The following is a 24,188-nucleotide window of genomic DNA, read 5'->3' as shown; positions in this document are numbered from 1 at the left end:
AAGTGCTCTTTTTTCACTATAGACAGAAAAATAAATGGATCTAAACTGTAACACACAAGAATTCTACTAGATGACTAGAATGATTTTTTCAAAGTGATGTGTTTCATTTCAAAAGGGTAATAAGCATTTCTTCTTGGGAGAATTTAACATAAGTCCCTTTAAATCAGTGTGTGTTAAGTATTTATAATATTTAATGGCTGAGAGAACTTTACAGAAGTCAGTTAATAAGCCATTTATTAAGTGCCTACTATGCTCTAGGTACTAGAGTGCTCAGGAAATAAAGGAAGGCAAAAACACTCTTCCTTGTCTTCAGGATCTCTTTTTAATGGGGGAGACAACTATATTGCCAAGATAGACATAGTATAAAGAGGAGGTAATCTCAGAGGAAAGACACTGGTAGTGAGGGAGACAGGAAAGGTGTCTTGTGGGATTTGTGCTGAAAGAAGTCAGGGGCTGGAGGTAAGAGGGAGAACACTGGGGGAAAGGAGAAGGGAGGGGATCCATGGCAAGGCTCCAAGTCAGGAGATTAAGGGTCAGTTGATTACAATGCATGTGGAAGGGAATAAAGTGTAAGAACACTGGGAAGGGAATGCTGGAAGAGGACAGGTTGTGAACGGATATTCTCATTTGTCTCATTGCTATGGAATGAGGTGTTCCACTTCATTTTTCCAAATAACTGCAGTGAGTTCTTGTTTTTACGTTAAATATTTTTGATAAAATCTTGTTAAATGTAATACTTTTCCCCTTGATTTCTTTAACAGTATCCTATACTTGATTTAAACTGTCCTTGACAGTTCTGGGTCATAACTGTGAAGATCAAATATTGTATTATGCTGTGATACTTTCAGTGGTCAGGGAGGAGTTGCTCTCTAATCTATGATTCTTCAACATTCCATATCTTTTCTCAGTCTCAAACTCTGCCCTTATGTTTGAGGATGTCTATATACATGTCAAAAAACCTTAAAATATCCTAGTTTATATTATCTCTAGTGCTTAGAACAGTGCCTGACACACAATAAGGACTTAATAAATGCTCTTCTATTTTTTATCACTGTATCTATATAATAGACAATTTCAACATATCTCCCCTACCACCTACTAACTACCTAGGTACCTGGTTACTATGCTACTCAAAAATCCTCAGTAACTCCCCCAAGTTTGGCATTTAAAGCCCTAAGTAATTTAACTCCTACTCTTTCCAATTTTATTTCCTATTACTCCCCTTTACCACTCTCCACTCTAGCAGCTCCCCACATGACTGTCCCTTTCCTGTGTTTACTTCTTTGTCCAGGCTACCCCCATCTTTTGGCATGTATTCCCCACTTCTGGCCCCAGAGAACCCTACCTTGCTTCAAAGCACAGTTCAGGGTCACCTCCTGATCAAGTCTTTCTTGATTTTCCCAGTGCCAGCATTCTCTCCCCTGGAGAAGACTTTGTGTTACTTCTTTTCCCAACCCCTCTGAATTCTAATGCCTTCCCTCTTTGGCTTCCTATTTATCCTATATGTAGTTTGTTCATACTTATTTGTTTGCTTGTTGTCTCCTCATTAGACTGTGAACTCCTTAAGGGCAGGGCCTATTTTTTACCTCTTCCTGTATCCCAGTGCTTAGCATGGGGACTGGCACATAGTAGGTGCTTCATTAATATTTACTGCCTGAGGTAAGGGAAGACATAGCTGGACCATCTTACTGCCCTTACTTGAGTTCAGGTAAACAGACTTGGACAAACTGGTAAATGTGACTGCTGAGACAGTGTGAATGACAGTACTGAAGAAGTACACAAACCACAAATTTTAAAAAAACAGATCAGTTGGAATCAAAAAACAACTGGCCAATGAGATCGACTTGATCTCTGGAAGAATTTTGGAACATTTTGTTAGAAAGATGGCTTGTGAACATCTAGAAAAGGAAGTAATTACTGGGAATTAGCATGATTTTTTATCAAGAACAGAATATGCTGGACTAAATATCTTTTTTGGAAATGTTTACTAAACCAGGAGATTAGGGGAAAGTTGTAGTTACAGATTAATTAAGCTTTAGCAAAATATGATATTGTCTCACAATATCCCAGTAGATAAAACAATAAGATTTGCATTAGGTAAGAATATAATTAGAGAGACTGTGAACCTGCTGAATGATTGAAGCCCAAAGATAGTTATTAAGTCAATGTCAAGCTGACAGAAGTCTCTAGTGGAGTGGCCCCATGGACGGTTCTTTGCTCTGTGCTTTTTAAGGATTTCTATTAGTGACTTGGATGAAGGCACAGGTGGCATGCTTATCAAAATTGAGATGGCACAAAGCTAAGAGGAATAACCTGATCGATGACTAAGGATTCAGAAAGACTCTGACAGGCTGAAACTAATGAAGTAAATCTGAGAGGGACAAGGTTTTTTTTAAAGGACTAATAAATCAGCTTCACAAGGACAAGACGGAGGAGGCATTACTAGACAGCAGTTTAAACGAAAAGGTTTCAGTGGCTTAGAAATGGGCCTTCCAACTCCCCCAAACTAATGTGAAATCTCACTTGGGTGAGATTTCTGCGAGGGTGCTGTAGAAGTGAGTTTGGTCAGGCTTGGGTTGGGCTGCATTGATCTGGATGGCTTTTAGGGAGAGTCAACACTGTAGTGGTAAAAGTGATGAAAGACTTGGAGTCAAAGATTCTGAGGTCAAATCCTGGCTCTGTGATTCACTACTTTTATAGCAAGTCACATTGCTTTAGGTCTATACTCATTTATAAAATAGGAGGGTTGGATTATGAGCCTTCCAAACTTGAAGATTCTATAACTCAGTGATTCTGTGAATAGTCAAAGGAAGATTTTTCCATGTATGTGGATCACTGTACAGAATGGAAAACAAAGAATAACATAAGCTCTATTTAGAGGCTCAAATTTTTCAAGCTGAATTTTATCAAATATTCGTAGAAGATGCGGCTACACTTTCTCCTGAAACAAAATTGTCATAACATTTTCCTTTTAAGGTCTCTGCTGTATAAACAATAGGAAGGAGTCTTGAGAACTTTGTTGAGAAAGGCCCTGATGTGATTTTATGCTTGCTTTCACCTTCTGAGCTATGAAACACAATAGGTGACCTGGCAAATGCAAAATGCACTATGGAACTGTTCCCATTTGTCCTCCAGAAGCAACAGCTGTAGCTGAGATGTCCTGTGAAAATTAATCAGTGTTTCTGCCTTCAATAGCTCTCTTAATGGCACTGAATTTTCTCCTAAATGTGTCCACTGAGTTTAAATTGTACATCTTTTTTAGGTCTTTGAACCATTATCTACTACAATGAAAATGGTAAATTAGTATATGCCATATAGTTTCTGCAAATATTACATCAGGTCCCTAGAGGGCACAGCTTACTGTATTCACTACTAAGGAACATACACACCTGATATTACTAATCTTATAGAATTTCAGAACTTTAGGGGACTCTGGGGATGTCCATGGTTTTTAAACAGAGAGAAATAAGACTCAGGGAGGTAAAGTGACTATTTCTCTCTTAAATGGAACAAGCAAGTAAAAACTTGATGTTCTTGAAATGGAACAAAGCACACTACATGTTATTTTGCACATCTTCAATGTTTAGACTTGAGGATTCTCATATTTATTTTTTATTTAATTAATTTATTTAACTTTTAACATTCATTTTCACAAAATTTTGGGTTCCAAATTTTCTCCCCATTTGTCCCCTCCCCCCACCCCAAAACACTGAGCATTCTAATTGCCCCTATCACCAATCTGCCCTCTCTTCTATCATCCCTCCCTTCCCTTGTCCCCATCTTCTCTTTTGTCCTGTAGGGCCAGATAACTTTTTATACCCCTTTACCTGTATTTCTTATTTCCTAGTAGCAAGAACAGTACTCGACAGTTGTTCCTAAAACTTTGAGTTCCAACTTCTCTTCATCCCTCCCTCCCCACCCATTCCCTTTGGAAGGCAAGCAATTCAATATAGGCCATATCTGTGTAGTTTTGCAAATGACTTCCATAATAGTCATGTTGTGCAAGACTAACGATATTTCCCTCCATCCTATCCTGCCCCCTATTGCTTCTATTCTCTCTTTTGATCTTGTCCCTCCCCAAGAGTGTTGACTTCAAATTGCTCCCTCCTCCCATTGCCCTCCCTTCCAGCATCGCCCCTACCCTGCTTATCCCCTTCTCCCCCACTTCCCTGTATTGTAAGATAGGTTTTCATACCAAAATGAGTGTGCATTTTATTCCTTCCTTTAGTGGAATGTGATGAGAGTAAGTTTCATGTTTTTCTCTCACCTCCCCTCTTTTTCCCTCCACTAAAAAGTCTTTAACTTGCCTCTTTTATGAGAGATAATTTGCCCCATTCCATTTCTCCCTTTCTCCTCCCAATATATTTCTCTCTCACTGCTTGATTTCATTTTTTTAAGATATGATCCCATCCTATTCAATTCACTCTGTGCTCTGTGTGTGTGTGTGTGTGTGTGTGTGTGTGTAATCCCACCCACTACCCAGATGCTGAAAAGTTTCAAGAGTTACAAATATTTTCTTTCCATGTAGGAATGTAAACAGTTCAACTTTAGTAAGTCCCTTATGACTTCTCTTTACTGTTTACCTTTTCATGCTTCTCTTCATTCTTGTGTTTGAAAGTCACATTTTCTTTTCAGCTCTGGTCTTTTCATCAAGAATGCTTGAAAGTCCCCAATTTCACTGAAAGACCATTTTTTCCCCTGAAGTATTATACTCAGTTTTGCTGGGTAGGTGATTCTTGGTTTTAGTCCTAGTTCCTTTGACTTCTGGAATATCCTATTCCATGCCCTTCGATCCCTTAATGTAGAAGCTGCTAGGTCTTGTGTTATCCTGATTGTATTTCCACAATACTTGAATTGTTTCTAGCTGCTTGCAATATTTTCTTCTTGACCTGGGAACTCTGGAATTTGGCCACAATGTTCCTAGGAGTTTCTCTTTTTGGATCTCTTTCAGGTGGTGATCTGTGGATTCCTTGAATACTTATTTTGCCCTCTGGTTCTAGAATCTCAGGGCAGTTTTCCTTGATAATTTCATGAAAGATGATGTCTAGGCTCTTTTTTTGATCATGGCTTTCAGGCAGTCCCATGATTTTTAAATTGCCTCTCCTGGATCTGTTTCCAGGTGAGTTGTTTTTCCAATGAGATATTTCACATTCTCTTCCATTTTTTCATTCTTTTCGTTTTGTTTTGTGATTTCTTGGTTTCTCATAAAGTCATTAGCCTCCATCTGTTCCATTCTAATTCTGAAAGAACTATTTTCTTCAGTGAGCTTTAGAACCTCCTTTTCCATTTGGTTAATGCTGCTTTTTAAAGCATTCTTCTCCTCATTGGCTTTTTGAACCTCTTTTGCCAATTGAGTTAGCCTATTTTTCAAGGTGTTATTTTTCTTCAGCATTTTTTGGGGTCTCCTTTAGCAAGATGTTGACCTGCTTTTCATGCTTTTCTTTCATCTCTCTCATTTCTCTTCCCAGTTTTTTCTCCACCTCTCTTACTTGATTTTTAAAATCCTTTTTGAGCTCTTCCATAGCCTGAGCCCATGGTATATTTATTTTGGATGTGTGGGATACAGAAGCCTTGACTTCTGTGTCTTTCCCTGATGGTAAGTATTGTTCTTCCTCATCCGAAAGGAAGGGGGGAATTATCTGTTCACCAAGAAAGTAACCTTCTATAGCCTTATATTTTTTCCCTTTTCTGGGCATTTTCCCAGCAAGTGACTTGACTTCTGAGTTTTCTTTCCACACCCACCATGCCTCCAGATCCTCCCAGCCAGTGCTTGGGGTCTGAGAATCAAATGCTGTTTCCCAGCCTCAGGGCTTTGGGCGGGGGTGGAGCTGCTATTCAGTGTGAGATTAAGTTCAGGTGCTCAGGTGGGGGCAAGGCTGCCTCACAGGCTCAGTTCCCTCAGGGTGTTTATGCTGAGACCTTCAACAATGGAGCAGAGCTCCTGCCTGATTTTGGAGCCCCTGTCTGCTGCCGCCCTTGCTGCTGCCTCCCGAGGGGGCCTGAGTTATGGGGACACCCCACTCCTCTCTCGACCAGCCAAAGAGACCCTCTCACCAACCCGTCACCTGAGGGTGGAGGGACCTGTGCTGCTGCTGGAGATTCTGTCCCTGAAGCCTGCTTGGATCTGCTCCTCTCGGTGCCGCTTAGCCAAGGCAGGGCTGGGCTCCACTCCAGATCTGGTGCGCAACGGACCTTTTGCGTCAGGTTTTTAGGTCTCTCTGGAACAGAAATCTCCTCCACTCCATTGTTCTGTGGCTTCTACTGCTCCAGAATTTGTTGGGAGTTCTTCTGTACAGATATTTTATGGGCTGTGGGTTCAGAGCTAGCATATGTGTGTCTTTCTACTCCACCACCTTGGCTCCTCCGGATTCTCTTATATTTATGAATTGATGTCTTCTTGCCTCAGTGCCTAACACTGACAGTTCTCTGCTTCTACAGTGGTGTGTGTGCATGTGCATCCATCTGTGTGTCTGTGTGAGTGTGTGAGTGTGTGTGTGTGTGTGTGTGTGTATAAAATTTCAGGAGGAAATTCAAAGTACTAAGACTTTCTAAAATTAAGCGAGCATTATTTCTCACAAAGGAGTTCATGGATGGATTCTAGGTAAAATCAAATTGTTTTTGCTTTTGAATCCTCCAGTAGCAGGCAGCTTTCCAATCCTTTGACCCTTTCAGTTTCTAAGTTCTTTCCTCTAAAAGAGGTTGGGACAATGTGTAAAGCCTTTCAGCTGACTTTTTTAGATCAATACCAAATTAAAGGACATCACTCAAAGCCACTTCCAGCCTTCCTATTCCTTTACAATTCTTCAAACTAATCTACTCTATTCCATGTTCATTCTCAATGGAATCTTGGATTTAAGGAAATATCAATTAAAAAGTGTTTTTAAAGTGGTTAAAAGTGGTTCTCTCATACAGAAGCATTCTATTATTACATCCATTGCTTGGATGGCATCTTCATTATCATGTTTTAATCATTCTTGGATTCCACAGTGCAATACATTTCATTTTTATTTAGGTCAGATTCAGAAGATCTCTATTGCCGGACTGGAAGTTTTTTCATCCTAATATATAGACCAATCTACATCATTACACAGTTTGTGTAAGTACACCCAAATGCATCTACATGCTCCAACAGGAAATGAAAATGCACTAACAGAAAGTTTCCAGCCAAATTGTTTTTTTTTTTCCTCCTTCAAATGTATAACTTCATTTCCACACGTGGCTTTTCAAAACTGCCTTGGAGGAGCCTCTATAAATATCTAAGAAGAGGGATGACCAAACAGGAAAAATACAAACTCTTTTGATAACTGACTCTGATGTTTCACTGGAGGCACTTTGATTCCCTATTAGTTCTCTCTAAAAAAGTAGCAGGATGTAATTGTGGTAAGAGGACAGGCAGTCAGGGCAATAAGGATGTTAGACTGTAGGGGGGCACAGTGTCTATAGCATTGGGCTTGGAGTCAGGAAGACCTGAATTGAAATTTGACCTCAGATACTCACTGTGTCACTCTGGGCAAGTCACTTGACCATTGTCTACCTCAGTTTCCTCATCTGTAGAATGGGGATGATAATGCCTAGCTCTAAGTCATTATCTCTGTAGTTTAAAATCAGAGTTCCATATCAGACTTTACTTCTGGACTTTGGAAAAGTCACTTAGAATGTTAGGATTTAGAGGTAGGAGGAACCTTAGGGATTATCTACTCCAATTCTCATTTGACAGATGAGGCCCCAAGGGAGGAAATGAATGACTTGCCCAAGGTTAATATGTGTTCCTTAATTTCACAGCTTTACTGGGATATTCAGAAAATTACTGTGATCATTTTTACAAATATTCTCTTTTTACAGGGGGCTTTGCTGTTCAAATAGATGCATTATGATTTGCCACTAGCTCCATGTAAGAAATCGCCTAATGTATTCTCCTCCGGAAAGAGGGGATAGAGGTGAGGTTTTTGGAAATGGCCAATGTGAAAAGTGGTTTTGCTTGATGGGTGTGTGGATACACACACACACACACACACACACACACACACACGTTACAAGTACCTCACTCCACCAAATACGGGAAAAGTGGGAATTAGAAAATTGGTTTTGGTTAACTGAAAAAAAATTTAAATTAAAATGTAGAGTCCCACAGTAGTATAAGTTGCAGGACTCAGGACATAAAAAGTCTGTCATAACCTGAATCTATCCTACCATTACTGTCTTATTGTCCATTATTCTCCCTTTCATGAACTTTGCAGCCCAACTAGCCTTTCTGCTATTCTTCACACAGGTCACTTCCATCTCCCATCTCCTTGCTTTTGCACAGATTGTCCCCCATGCCTAGAATTCATCATTCCATCTCACTGTCACCTCCTAAAATCCCAGTTTGCTTCAAAGCTCAGTTTAACCACTACTTTTCTACCTGCTATCCCTGAACCTCCTGATATTATAGTGTCTCTCCTATACAAATTACCTTATATTTATCCTTTTTCATGTTCTTGTCTCCCTCAAAGAAATAAAAACTCCCTGAGGGGCAGAGCATGTTTTAGTTTTGTCTCCATTTCCTCATTGCCTAGTTCAGTGTCTGGTAGAATGGAGCTTAATACAGACATGCTGATTGATTGACCTAGCTCTTTGGGGGGGGTGAGGGTGGGAGAGAGCAAGAAGTGAGGAACTTTATCAACAGATACAATTTAATATCAGTATAGTATTATTAAGTATCATATTTTATTAGTTATTACATTATATATTAGTATAGTATTAATAAGTATTATTATAGTATTATACTATCATAGCATTATACTATAGTATAGTATTAATAAGTATTATTAAGAGCAAATATTAGTATTTGCTCTTAAAGAAGCACAAGTTATCTGACCAAATCTCTAATCAAATCCTCCCAAACCTCTTTTTCAACCTTCCTGTTGTCCCTTCTTTAGTCTCACATTCCTCTCTTCAGTCTTAAATCCATGGTTTTGACCAGTATTCTACCCTTGAATCTCTTACCCCTTTTCCCCAGAACTGTTCACTTCTTGCCAAATCCAAGCCTTGTGTTACCCTCACTAGCACACACCTTGCTCCTACTTCATAGCTATATGAACTAGATCAACTAAAAGTCTGTTATTTAATCTCAACTGAGCCCTTCCTCAGTGGTAATGCTTTTATTGCTTTTTGATGGATTCTATCATGCTCTCCATAGTAGGTACTCCAAACCTCTTTTCTCTACAACCTTCCTACACCATCTTTCCTCTTCTTTCTCTAATCTTCAATTTTGCCTTTATTATCATTTTTTCCCCTTTCACAAACTCCTAGTAAAGACTGTCTCCACCCCACTACCTCCATTTCTTTACTTACCATCAATTACCAAGCACTTACAACCTGATTTCAGACTCTACTTCTCAACTGAAATTGTTCTTTCAGAGTTAACATCTTAACTGCTAACTCCAAAGATCCTTTCTCAATTCTCATTGTACTTGACCCTACAATTGCTTTTAACATCTTTGAACACCACTTTTTCTCCTGGATACTCTCCTAAAACAATTCTAGGGATTTTCTATTATCTCTAGGATAAAATATAAACTCTGTCTAGCTTTTAAAATCCTTTACAGCCTGGCTCCAACCTCATTTCCAGCCTCAGTGGCCATTCCAGATTGACCTTCTTTCTATTACTTATACAGGGTACTCCATGCCTTCATGCCTTTGTACTGGCCCTTTCCAGTGCCTGGCTTGCACTTTTTTGTACCATTGCCTTACACAGAATCTCTGTCTTTCCTTACTTCACAGTTCAAGCATCAACTTCTGCATGAAGCCTTTCCTAATCATGTCAAATGCCAATGCCCTCTTTCTTAAAACTATCATGTATCTAACTACTTTGTACATATTTGTATTTATTAACTTTACATTTATGTTGTCTATATTTTTATATATCCTTTTTGTCTTCCTGACTAGAATATGTTAAGCTCTTTGTGAGATGGGACTGTTTCATTTTTTTTTTGCACTTATATGCAAGTGCCTAGCACATACTAGACTGCACATATGTGTAGGCACACACTAGATTTCTGTTGATACAATACATATCCTGCTTTGTCTTTTCAAAAGTTAACCATACTTGGAATGCATGTTTTTCTGCTCAAAACCCCTAGCTTTCTTTCAAGTACACAACGCCTTTCCTGATTTCACCAATGGGTAGTGTCCCTTCCCTTTTAAAATTACTATATATTTACTTACCTGTATGAATACTGTTTTTCTATTCCCAGTTGAATATAATCTTTTTGAAGTCAGAAATTGCTTGTTATTATCTTTATGTCCCTAATCTGCCACCTAAAAATGTTTACTTAACAGAATTAAATGTAGCTATTATGAAACTTTGGATAAAACTAACTCTGAAATAAACTTTCCAAGAGCCAAGTGACATTAAATTCTCCTCAGATGAAATACAGGTTCTCTCTGGATCTCTTGATTTTAGGAACAAGAATTTAGCAATCTTAAACCCTGGGTTAGAATCCCTCTGTATCATCACTAAGGTAAGTCCCTTTTCACCTGGCTACGAAATAAACCAACAAAACCTAATAATTGAATGCCACTGCAACAATTACAAAACTTTAAAGATTCCTCCAACAGATATATGATGACTGAATCAGTAAAAGACAGAATTATGTTGTTACAAATTATTTAAAGGGTAAGATATATATCCTTTGCATCACAATCAAATTAGAAACATGGTGTACATTTATAAAGTAAGAAATTTATAAGGAAATTCTATATGTATTCTTCTCCAAAAGTTAGACCTTTAAAATACAGATTTTGTTATTTTGAAAAGTGATGCACAAAGAAATGTAAAATTCCTATTTAGGGTCAAATTAACAGCAGAATAACATCTTCAGGAAAATGAAGTTAACTTTGGTGACAGCCCTCCTAACTCTTCTTGTAGAAGACATGAAGCAACATATTAACTACCAAAATGTGTTTGAGTAAGATAGTTTGTGGTCTGTGAGATAAACCCTTTTCTTTCTTAGTCTAATGACATTCCCAAAGCAGGTTTTTTAAACATTATTTAGTTAAGAATACATTTCAAAGAAACAATCAAGACAAACATAGGCAGGAATTTTCCCCCAGTTCCCAATATATACACATAAACCCTTTTAAGAGTACTGGATCTCTAACAGGCTTCTGTGAACATTACCATTTCCTTTAAAATTAGATATAAACCTAGGACTAATTCAATGAAGGCAGCAAGTGTGTGAGGTTTTCTCAGACCAGATCCTAGCATGTCATAGATTAGTTCTATTTAAATTGGGTGTTTAAAAATGTCTGATCACACAACTAGTAACAAAGCCTATATTCAAACCCAGAGCTTCTGACTTCAAAACCCAGTGTTTTTTCACACCTAAACTACGCTGCCTCTCTCAAATAAAAGTTATCTTCTCTGAATGAAATGACAGGAAGTTTCCTAATTCAGTAATAATTCTGAGAACCATTCAAGTATTCATAACACACTAGGTGCCCAGACGAGAGGGTTTCTTCACACCACAAGGAAATCTTATAAAAATATAAATCTTATAAAAATGGTAATTCTTACTGGACATGAGAAACGAACTGTAGAATACATCCAAACCTTTACTAAAATTAAAACAAGGTCTACTTCAGCCTTGCAAATATATAGAAAATAAAATTTTGCATTGGACATGATCTTTGGTTAAAGGAGATAAAAATAGATTGAAAGAATGTAAAATATATATTATTTTCTATTTTCCTAGGTTAAGCTGCCTCTTCTCTTAGACGAGTGGGCTGGTTAATTCATGATTCACCTATAAGTAAAATCTCCATGTACAGTTTATATACATCTTTTCAGCATTTGAAGAGAAAACTCAAGCAATTAATAATATCATTAAGATTCACTCAAAATGGTCAGAAATCATGTACAGTATTATTTGATAGCGCACTATTTTTTTAATGAAACCACCTAAAGAGAATAATCTATCCATGGATTATTTTCAAAATTAGATGATTTTTTTCCCATTTAAGATGTTTTTTATAAATTCAAGATTGTGATGCCTATATTTTCCACATCTAAGACAAATATATGATATGTAACAAAGTTTTGGGGGTTTTAACCTACTCTCTAACTAGATCTACTTTGAAAAAAAGGGAGATCTGCGTAAGGTCATTATTGCAAAGAGAGAACAATGTCGTAAGAGCAACAAGAAAATTCATAGCACAAGCCATAAATGAACTTGGCCTAAATCCTATATATAATAATGTCCCCTGGCCCACTGTTGTATGCTTGTGGAACCTGAACAGTCTACCAGCACCATGCCAGGAAACTGAACTGCTTCCATTTAAATTGTCTTGGGAAGATCTGGAAGATCACCTAGCAGGATTAAGGTGCTATACACTGAGGTCCTTACTTGAACTAAACTGCCAAGCATTCAAACTCTGCTTCAGAGAGCACAATCAGACGGGCTGGCCATGCTGTCTGAATGTAAAATGTATACTTGCCAAAAAGATTATTTTATGGAGAACTCACTCAGGGCAAGCACTCACATAGTGGTCAGAAGAAGTGATATAAGGATACTCTCAAGGTCTCTGTCAAGAACTTTGGAATTGACTGTGTGACACAGGAGGCACTGGCACAGGACTACTTCACATCAGAGAAGGTGCTGTGCTCTATGAGCAAAGCACAACTGAAACAGCTCAAAGGAAACGGAGGATACACAAATGCTCACATGGACTATTTGTGCCCAACCTGTGATAGAGCATTTCAAGTTCATATTGGTCTGATCAGCCACAGTCAGACACATAGAAACTTGACTTTAGCATAGTGATGTCGTTTTGGTCCTCTCCAAGAACAAAGGATAACAACCAACCAACCAACGCTCCCTAGTGCCAAAGAGGTTTCATCACAATTTTACTTCCATTTCCCGAACAATGCCCTGGAGACAATAAGTTTTCTAATTTACAAAAAGCAAAACAAAACAAAACCCCCCCCCACACACACACACAATATTCAGTATTTTAGTGGTAACTATGTAACCTTAAACTACTGTAGGAAAACAATCTTAACTAGGAAAACCATCAGGAAATCATGATTTAAGTTAAAGTATTTGTAAGCCAGAATTTACATTTTTGTAAATAAATGTTTACTATAGCAAGTTGTTAAATCAATGGGGACCCAAAGGAAAAGGACTTCACAATTTACACATATAGTCTTTCTGGATGTAAGTTTATTTTACTAAAAAACATTTTTGTTGATACATTTCATTTGTACAGAACAGATTCTCCTTCTAACACTCAAGCAACCTTTCTCAAACAAATGTATTACCTGAAAAGTAATCACTACGTAACAGTGATTGTGAACGGTTGCATGTGTCACTTTCTACATATGCAATTTAGTGATTATTAGCCAAAAGAAAGAATATATACTTTAATTATGTGGTACCAAGATCGTTATGGGTTCATTTTAAAACAGGTCATTGGATGTTTTTTTTATATGGACACAAACGTAACCTTTCCAAGTGGCTTGCATTCTTTCTTCATAATCTAGTGCACCTGGCTGGATAAAGCCCAGAGTAACCTAAGAAGTAAATAAAGCAGTTCTTGAAGGATGGTGGAAGAATTGTATGGAGGGGAACGATCAAGCTTAGCCAGCTGTCCTAAACCAGACAGAGACCTCCACTTTTTTTATAGGAAGGCTGCATAACGTAGACAAAATGTATTTCATTTGTCCACACGGATGGTCCCTGCAGCTTCCATTTCTAGTGTGCTTCATTATTAAAAAGACTTTTGTCATACTGCCTTTTCTACTCTAGCATTCTACATCAAATTCTCATTTAAACAGGTTTTTAATGCATTCAAATAAGGTGAAGAAAAAAAGGAATTCAGATAAAAGAAAAAATCATTAAAATGGCACACAGCATACAAAAGCAAAACCATTTTTAGTCAGAGAGGAAAGGTTATGAAGAATGTGTATGAGAGGAAAAGTTAGAAACATACAAACATGGAACAAAAGCCTCAAGTTCTATTCCCATTTTGTTCAATTCAGTAGGGAAATATTTTTTTAAATTCAGAAAGAAAAAAAAGCAGAAACACTTTCCTTTATGTGACAGTGGGTATTCAACACATTCCCTAATACACTCAACCCTAACATTTCTGGATTTGGAGTGCTCCTCTGAATAAAATTAGAAAGCAGCAACATTGTTGCAGTGGTACAGTAAATTGAGGACAATGATCTTATGCTCGTATTTTAGATCAAAGAGCTTCTAAATCTTGAGGCAATGTTATCTATTACCATACTTTTATACCACAAGAGTACTATGGATCACTGTTTTCTATTATAGGTCAATAGCTGTCCTGAGTACAGATGGGTGAGTGAATCCAAATATATGAATTACTTTGAGGAAATATTCTTAATTTAACAAGACTTTTGGGATAACTGAAAGGCAACTGAACAGAAATTAGATTTATACCAAATGTTTACACGATATACCACAATAAGCCAAAGATGGATTCATAGCTTGAATATTAAGTCATGATATAAAATAATTAGCAAAGAATCAGACATGGTACCTTTTATAACTTTAGCTATGGGAGGATTCTTAACCAAATAAAGGAAAAAAAATCACAAAAGATGAAATAGGTAACCTCAATTACACAAAAATAAAATGCTTTTGGACTAACAAAATCAACAAAAAGATTTGATAAAAGAATCTCTGCATGAAATATCTTTCATAAGAGAATTACTAAGCTCAATTATGAATCACCCTCATTTGGGTGGTTCCATTGATCTGCTCTTCTACTTTTAAACTAGTACGAAACTAGTACGAAGCTATTGTTTTAAAAAATAATTTGGGGTCTTTCCTGCTTTTTTCATGATTTCATTTGAACTGTACGTTCTTTTTACATGTACTTAACTCCTCCAATAAAAATATAAGCCTCTTGCTGTGAACTGGTTCTACCAGTTTAGAAAGCAATTTGGAATTATGCTAAAAAAAGTAATAAATAAAATGTTCATGTTCTTTGACTCAGAGAACCTGGGCATATACCCTAAAGAAGTCAGACAAAGTTCTAATGTACAGTAATCTCTGCTATAACATGACATATGTGTTCCTCAAAAGTACCACATTATGCAAAATCAATAAAAAACACAAAGCCTATGGAGTAAATGAGGTCAGGGGTACAATGTTCAAAAATTTTGTCAATAGCATATAAAAAATAAAGGAATCTAATAAAAAATGGCAGCAGAGTTTTTATACATGTTGTATACATGTGTGTCTATACACATTAAATGATTAAGAAATACACAAATACTAAAATAAACAGAAGCTGGGTCCCCAGCCTGGGGCTGCTGCTTGGCCTGTGGCTCAGGCTGAATGAGCAAATTGGGCAGACCACAACTCCCAATGCAGAAGGTGGTGGGAGTGAGTATATTATGGATTGACCCTTCTCCACTCACAGTTCCTATTGTGCCAGAAGATTTAAAATAAGTGTGGCAGTATACCTTGAAAAATACTTAAATTCTGCCTGTGGTAGGAAAGGTTTGTGGATTGTAAAATGTTACAGTTTTCTGCATTTTTGCCTTTTTTGTGGTAGAAACCAATGCAGAAAAAAACCTGAAATTCTCATTATGAACAAAACGTTCCCTAACATATATCAATCATGCTGGAACAAATTTGTGTTATTGGAACACATGTTATAGCAGAACAGACTGTGCATGAAAATACTCATAATGGCCTTTTTTTGTGGTAGCAAAGAACTGGTAACAAAAATGCATCCACCAACTGGGAAACAGCTGAAGAAAAAAACCTGTGGTGTCTGAAAGTAAGAGAATAATTCTGCACTAGGAAACAATGACTACAAAGAATCCTGAGAAGCATGGATAGATTTCTATGGACTAATGTAAAATGAAGTACAACCAAGAAAACAAACAAAGGATGAGTGTATAACAATGTAAGTGGAAAGAACAGAATCAAGAATTATGTCATTTTAATGACCAGGGTTGGACCAGAGAAAAATATGAGAAAAGGATCTCTCCTCCTCTTCCTTGTAAATGTGGACAATTAAAGGTTTAAAACACTGCCCATACTGTAAGACTCAGGGGATGTGTTGGTTAGGTTTGCTGATTGTTTTTCTATCCTCTTTTTATTTTGCTATGATGGCTCACCAGGGAGGCATGGGGAGGGATATATTTAACATGTTAAATATATGGCTAGGTGGCACAGTGGGTGGAACACTGGACCTGGAGTCGAGAACACCTGAATTCAAATCTGGCCCCAGACTCTTAATAACTGTTACAACCCTGGGCAAGGTTCTTAACTTCTGCATGCCTCAGTTTCCTCATCTGCAAAATAGGGATGGTAATAGGACCTACCTCCCAACAGTATCACAGTAATCAAATCAAATGAGATAACATTTGTAAAACATTTAGGCCAGTGTTTAGCACAGAGGAGGCATTAGGTAAAGTTAGCTATAATTATTAGATATTTGAAAATGAGGGAAATGGAAAAGATAGGCGTGCTTACAGACACACACACACATATATACACACACTTTATTTAAAGAATGTAACCCTGAGGGCAGAAATTGTTTGGATTTTGTCTTTGTATTCCCAGTACTCAATAGTACATAGCAGATACTTAATACATGCTTGTTTGATTAAGTGCAAGAAAAACACAAAAAAACAAACAAAAAAAACAACCCAAAACAGGTTGGTAAGAAAAGCTACAAGAAGCACAAGCCTATGAAAAAATAAACAAAAAACAAAAATAAATTCAAATTTATTTTCAATGTATTGGGCAAATTTCCATGGGTCTTACAATCCAATGTGTCGAAATTCTCTAATGAGCTGAACTTCAAAGTGGGAGATTTTCACACTTATTTAATAGTCTTTGTAGTTCGTTAGATGACAAAGCCTGTTGGCAAAAACAACCAAACAAACCCCAAACTTTGAAAACTGCGATTTTACTGGGATACATAATTTCTCAATTGGATTTGAGAGAAGGGCACAGAGATATATATCCGGGTGCAGGGAGAAGGGATGGAAATTTTCACAATGTTTTTAGTGCCTTTTTAGAAAATGTAGAGTCACTTTATTAGTTTGAGGATGTAAAAATGCTACGTACAATTAGTTTGTTCAAAAAATTACATCTATACTGAATATATTAAATTTAAGCACAGAAGATTCTTGATATTAGAATTAAGCAAGGTCTACAACCAGCATACATAATTAAGATATCTGGGAACCTAAGTGGAGTGAGTCAAGTGAAAAGAAGGCTCTAGCCTGCTGGGACATATCTCTCTTCTTCATCATTTATCTGTCTTTTTCCTTCCTCCTATCTCACATCGAAATAGTCAACCAGGAAATAAAATGCATAGATTCAGTATTATTTAGTAGCATGCAGTCACATACCAGAAAAACTTATGGGCTCCTCCCTTTTACAAGTGATTCTATACCTTACAGGATTTGGCAAAAAAACCCAACAGAAAACAAACAACCAACCAAACAAACAAAAATACTAGGGTAGAAAAAGTGAGTAAGTAAAATGTACTTGATAACCACTTGTACACAAGGCCAAAGTATCTGAACTGCACTTAGGAAAATAAATGTATTAACTTAAACCTTTCTCCACAGAATATCCTCAGGAGTGTTCCATTTTCCTTGGGTTTCTATAAGACAATGCCATATCATTTTTTAGGATTGGCATAACGTTCAAAAGTACCCAGACTACTTTAAGTTTCTTCTTTTTGAGGCAGAGTGACATGAGTTTTTAATGGGTTAATATGGAGCCACAAGCCTTGTAGATAATATGATCCTTGTTTCTTTTTCCTAAACACTATACAGTTTAAATACTTGCTGTTGGCTAAATTTCTTAATGGAAGCTTTAATATGAGTCAAATCTCAAGCAGATGAATCCACTGCTAAGACAATTCAAGGGCTAAACTACAGAGATTATTTTTGCCACTAGGTTCAACAATTACATCTACTGAAAGGAGGGAGGCAAAGTGCAGAGAGAAGTATGAGAGGGGGGTTACTGCACTGGGCAGAGTGAGCAGAAAGAAAAGCACCAGAAGTGGCTACAGATGCTTGAACACGCTAACCACCATTCTACTAAGTTAAAAGCATAAAATGCATATTCACTGCTAAAAAATTTCAGATATAGGAAGCAATATTGTAACTTAAAAAGAAAAGGCAAGTTTAAGATGATTAAAATGATTATCAAGAAAATGATTTCGTGTTCATGCAGGAATATTAATATGTCTGCACAGAAGTATCAAAACTGATAGTCCCAGTATCTTACATTTTAGGTACTCAATTCTTTAGAAGGTACTGGGTAGAAACTGGAGTGGTGGCAGATAGTCACAATGAAAAGAAATATTGGGAGCAAGGGAAGAAAAAAATCTTGCTACAAATAGTTTTTTCAAATTATTTCTAGTTTTTTTTTTTATAATACCCTTTAAAATTTCTTTCTGCACAGTTACAGATTTACCTATGATTCTACAGATAGCATGGTAACTAAAGCTAGAATAAATAGCACTATTTTATGTAACACTAATTTAAGCGCTCATTATATCTCACCTGAACTACTGCAACAGGCTTCTAACTAGCCCCGCCTTTCCCCCTCCCCCCTCCCAGACACAAGTCAATCTGTCATACAAACCTGCTAGAGTTTATATGTTACTAGTCTTTAGGAAAAGAAGGTCACTTTAGATATCATGATGTGGCACCAGAGTCAAACTTTATTTAGGACTAAAATATTTATACATTTAAATGTCAATGTATAAAAGTTACTAATCTAATATATAAACAAATATTATGCACATTATGTAAATTGTTATAATATGAATTTATAAGTGTTTAACAATCTTGTAGTTTTATACTTGTCCATCCTCCCCTCTACACTCTCCCCTCCAAAAGGCTGAAGCCAAGAACACCAAATAAGAACTATCATAGTAAAAAAATTTTCCCTTATTTTGTAAGAGATGAGAAACAAATCTTAAGTCACTTAAAATTTAGGGACCTGGTTTAAGTAAGAAATTTCAAAGTGCATCGTTGTTTACATTAAATCCCTATATATTTCATAAGATTTGACTGTGTGTTAAACCATGTCTTTATGCTAAATTTACTAAGAAAGGCCCTTCTGTCAACAAGATTTCTCATCAGAACACTCATCATATAGTATAAAGTACCTTATAAAATAATTTTGTGCAATAGTGAACAATTTTCCCACAATCAATAAGCATTTATGAAAACAGAAACCATATGGTTGCAAAGCTTCCACCTTCTTTATACTTAATATAAAGATTTTATTTCACTTTCTTCTTATGTTATTCCCTGCTTTTGTTAACTTCTGTGCATATAAATCTAATAACAGATTTTGTTCAAATCAAGACAGATGGAAACAACATGTGAAAAATAAACTCACTACCACTACTTCCAAGCAAAGATCACACTCTAGCAACAAATTTTCTTTATTCTTTGCACACAGCATACAGAAATGTTAGATGTATTATGAGGGAAAGAAAGGAGGCCTTTGGTCAAACCATGTAGTGGGTTTTACTTGGATAAAAAACCAGCAGAGTTAATTGAGAAGATGGTATGAGAACCAAGAGAAGGCGGTGTCACAAAAACCCAAGAATGTCTTAGTTTTTTCTTTTGGTATTCCGCAGCGCTTAGCATAGTGCTTGGCATGTAGCAAGAGCTTAAATAGTTTTTCATTTGCTTACTTTCACTCATTATTATTTGGTTTGGGAATGAACTTCACAAACTCAAGGCACAGTGCCATACAGCAAATCTTTGTCATAGCTAGCAGCAGGCCGAGTTGGCATCAGAGCATTTGTGTATCATGACAGGAAACCACTTAACAGGTTAAAAAACTAAACAACTGAAACTTCAAAGTTTAGCTAACAATGCAAAATCACTGCTTATGTAAATGAGGAGAAGACTCTGCTTTTCTTTGAAAGATAATCTGTAGATACCAGTAAATAGAAGATGTTACGAGTTCTTGTAGACTGTTCTTACCCTCATATTGACTGCCCCAAGCTTCCCCACTTGCTTTGGCTCCTGGATGTGTAGCTCATAAATGGATAAAGTATGAACTGACTTTTTGCTTTCCTCCCCAACTCCCTAGCAGGTAGAGAACACAACTATTACTTCTTTAACAAGATTCCTTGCAAAATAGATCATCTATATCAAGAATTCCTGTTTCATTACATTATTTTAGAGGATGTAGAGGAACAAGCTTTGGAAGTTGAGTCAACAGACCTAGGTTTACATCCTAGTTTTGCTTCTGATATATAGGGATCTGGGGCACATCACAAATTCACTGGGCTTTAGTTTCCTCAATTGTAAAATGAAGGAATTAGACCAGGGATGGGGAACCTGTGGCTCTCTAGATCTTCAAGTACAGCCCTTTGACTGAATCCAAACTTCACAGAACAAAACCCTTCATAAAAGGATTTGTTCTGTAAAACTTGGACTCAGTCAAAAGGTTGAACCCAAGGACCTAGAAGGTCACATGTGGCCTTGATGCTTCAGGTTTCCCAACCCTGAATTAGATAAAAGGATCACTAAGATCCCTTTCAACTCTATAATCCCACAAAGTGTGGTGAATCAGTAATACATCTACCAATGTTTTGTGAATGTGACAAAATATATGTTAAAAAAAACCCCCACCAAAACCCCAAAACATTATCTTGGGTATTCTTGCATGGATAAGCATTTAAGTACTTTCCATGTGCCAGACAATTTCTCTCATAATCCCTCCCTCCGCCCAAAAAACCTTCACTTGATCCTGCCATTCCCAATTCTATACCTCTCTTCCTCTTCTCAGTTAAACTCTGAGAAAGCTCTACATTGAGAGCTTCCAATTTCTCTCTTCTCCCTGGATTCTAAACTCTCTGCAATTTGGCCGCTGACCATATCATTCAACTGGAACTGTTCTCTCCAGTTACCAATGAACTCTTAGCAGACAAGTCCAATGGACTTTACTTGATCCTCCTTCTTTATCTCACTGAAGCATCTGAAATGCCAATCATAACACCAGAACACAACAGAGGAGTCTGGCTAGTCTCTTCTCTTTAGGCTTTTCTGACACTACTCTATTCTGGTTCTCACACCACCTTCTCAATTAACTGCTGGGTTTTTTTCTAGGTCATGTCCACTAACTATACATGTGGGTGTCTCTGAAGGTTCTATCCTGGACCCTCTTCTCTTTCTCTCTCTACACTTCATCACTTGGTGATTTCACTGTCTGTGGGTCCAATTATCATCTCTGTGAAGATGATTTCCAGATTAATATATCCAGCCTTAACCTCTTTCCAAACTCACTGCACCAAATAATCAAGTGCCTTTTAGACATCTAAAACTACTTTTATAGACAGCTCAAGCTTAACATGTGCAAAAAAGAAGCCATTTTCCTAAATACTTCCTTCTTCCAAAACTTCCCTTATGTTGTCAAGGGTGCTACCATCCTGCTAGTCATCCAGGCTTGAAATGTGAGGTTGTTCCTCTCTCACACTCACTCTACATATTCTAATTTATTGCCAAGCCTTGGTGTTTCTCTCTTTACAACATTTCTTACCTACATTTTCTTCTCTCCTCTTAGCCACTGCCCTACTCACCAAACTCTTGGGACTACAATAGCCTGCTGGTTGGTCTCCCTGCCTGAAATCTTTGTCTACTCGCTGAAGTGATTTTCCTAAAGCTTAGGTCAGACCATGTCCATCCATCTCTCCTTGCCTCCCTGCCATATATACTCAATAAGCTCCAATGTCTCCCCATCACCTTTAGGATCAAATCTAAAATCCTGTGTTTGCTCTCTAAAGCTTTTCACAAACTAGCCCCATTTTCCTTTTCAGTTTTCTTGTATTCTGAACTCCTATCCATGTACTCCAAGATCTAATAATATTGGCTTTCTTGTAGTTCCCTGTGATTTTGCACAGGCTGTCCTCTATGACTAGAAGTCTCTGTCTCTTCACCTCCACCTCCTGGCTTCTTTGAAGGCTCAGCCACTTCTGCAGGGGGTCTTTCCTGGTATCTCTCTCCAGTCTCCCCACATTTGTTCTATGTAACTATTTATATCTTGTAGGTACAGTTATTTGCCTTCTCCATTAGACCAAGCTCCTTGAGGACAGGAATGGTGTATTTCCCTTTCTATATATCACCAATATTTAGCACTACTCTTGGATCATACTAAAAGTTTAATAAATGCTTGTTAGCTGATTGATTGGCACTGAGGCTAACTGCTAGGGGAAAAAACAACACTGAAAAGGACTTGCCTTCAAGGTCCTTACATCTTAAACAGAAAACAAGCACACACATAGATACATATAAGACACACAGAGAGTAAATACAAAGTTACTTTAGAGGGGAAAGACGAGCTCTTGACAGTCTAGGAAAAGCCTCCTGTAGAGGTTGCTTTTGAGGTGAATCATGAAGGAAACCACTAAGAAGTGAAGGTGATGAGGGAAATCATACAAGGTATGGGGCAGCTAGTGCAAAGGCATAAAAAAGAGAACATCAACTGTTTAGAAAGGCTGGCCCATAGGTGCCATGGAGGGGGAATAAAGAATAAGAAAACTGTAAAGTTAAAAAGAGGCTAGATGGGAAAATGCTTTAAAAATCTAAAAAAAGGAAAAAAAGGAGAAATTTATATTTGATCCTAGAGGGAATACAGGGCTACTAGAGTCTACTGAGTATGTGTTTCTGGAGGGGATAGTGGGTAGTGGTAGTCAGACCTGAGATCAAAAAAGAACCTTTTGGCAGTTGAGTGAAGAATGGATTGGAGCACAGAGAGACTTAAGGCAGGGAGAACAACCAGAAATTTATCGCAAAAATCCATGCAAAGGTTGATGATAGCCAGAATGAAGATGGTTGTGACACAAGAGATAGAAGAAAGGGGTTGTAAGCAAATGGTGTAGACAGATTTAGCAAGTGACCAGATATTTGAAGGAAATGTTAAAGGAGCTGAGAATGACAATGAGGCCACATTAAAGGTGTAAAGGTGGGCAAAAAGACAAAAGAATCCATATTTGCTGATGACATGATATGATTTGAGACTTAAAACAAAAAGAAAAGCATTTTCTTGCTTTAAAATGTATGAAGACCAAGAATATTTGGTAATCTAATTTGCTTAGGTGTATAATTTGACAAAATCTTAACAAGAATGATTCACTCCCGGAAAAACATCCAGGCAGATCTACTGGCCTGAAGTTTCAGGGTTATGTTCATTCAATTTTTTTTCCTAATAGTTTATTAACCGAGAAGAGAAGAAGTGAATATAAAAGGGAAGTTTATGTGAAGACTTCAATTATTATTACAGACTGTATGTGGGTGCATCTGCATCAATGCTTTCTTCACCTGTAGGTGAAACTATCTATTCAAAGTCTCACTTTAGTATTGGAAAGGGGGAAAAAAGCAACCTTTCTTCCATCTCATTTAAGCACTATAAAATGTTAAGTGATTAGAACAGAGGCACTTAATTAGAGGGACAAGACAGAAGCAGATGTTATTAATGCACAATACTGACTCACGTGTCTATTGCTTTGTGTTACCTGTGGCAGGTAGCAATAGTCTTTCTGAACATGTGCTGACTTGGGAAAGGTGCAGAAGATAACTCTGGAAATAGTGCTGTCACTGCAAGAGCAGAAACACTGCATATGGAAAAGGCACAGAGGACTTAAAATGCTGTTTTCTTGTAGGAGAGGAATGTCTTTACAAACAAAGCGTTCTTATATTCCTATTCTCTATCACTGCTCTCTTTGACTCGTTCTATGTTGGCAAGAGTTTTTATCACTGGTGACATGTCAGAGTTCCAGTAATCGACTTGCTAAAGACGTCTAGAAAAAAAGTGACTTAAAAACTATTAAGGACGTTTTTAGAAAAATCTTTTTCTGATTGCATGTAAAAACAATTTTTTCATTTGTTTTAAAAAAAAATTTTGAATTTCAAATTCTTTTTCCTTTCCTCTCTACCCTCCCCTTTTCTCCCTGAAAAGGCAAGCAATTTGATAGACTATACATGTGCAGCCATGCAAAACATATTTCCAAATTAGCCATGTTGATAAAGAAAAAAGACAACCCCCTCATCCCCCCAAAAGTTAAAAAAAATAGGCTTTGATAGGCATTCAGATTCTGTGTCAGTTCTTTCTCTGCAGGAGAACAGTATTTTTTATCATGGATCTTTTGAAATTGTCTTGAATTATTGTACTGCTAAG

At 37.2% G+C, this 24,188-nt stretch overlaps 1 protein-coding gene and 1 non-coding gene across 5 annotated transcripts in view; both read right to left on the bottom strand.

The window, feature by feature from the left end:
- Positions 1-24,188, bottom strand: part of COP1 (COP1 E3 ubiquitin ligase) — a 251,041-nt gene that overhangs the window by 5,462 nt on the left and 221,391 nt on the right. The window lies entirely within an intron of this gene.
- On the bottom strand, positions 13,594-13,732 carry LOC140530657 (small Cajal body-specific RNA 3). The gene has a single exon (XR_011976085.1).

Source organism: Notamacropus eugenii, chromosome 2 (genome assembly GCF_028372415.1).
Source record: "Notamacropus eugenii isolate mMacEug1 chromosome 2, mMacEug1.pri_v2, whole genome shotgun sequence".
In the NCBI taxonomy this organism is placed as follows: Eukaryota; Metazoa; Chordata; class Mammalia; order Diprotodontia; family Macropodidae; genus Notamacropus; species Notamacropus eugenii.
Note: the sequence above shows the minus strand (reverse complement) of the source record. Positions and strands in the feature narration are given on the sequence as shown.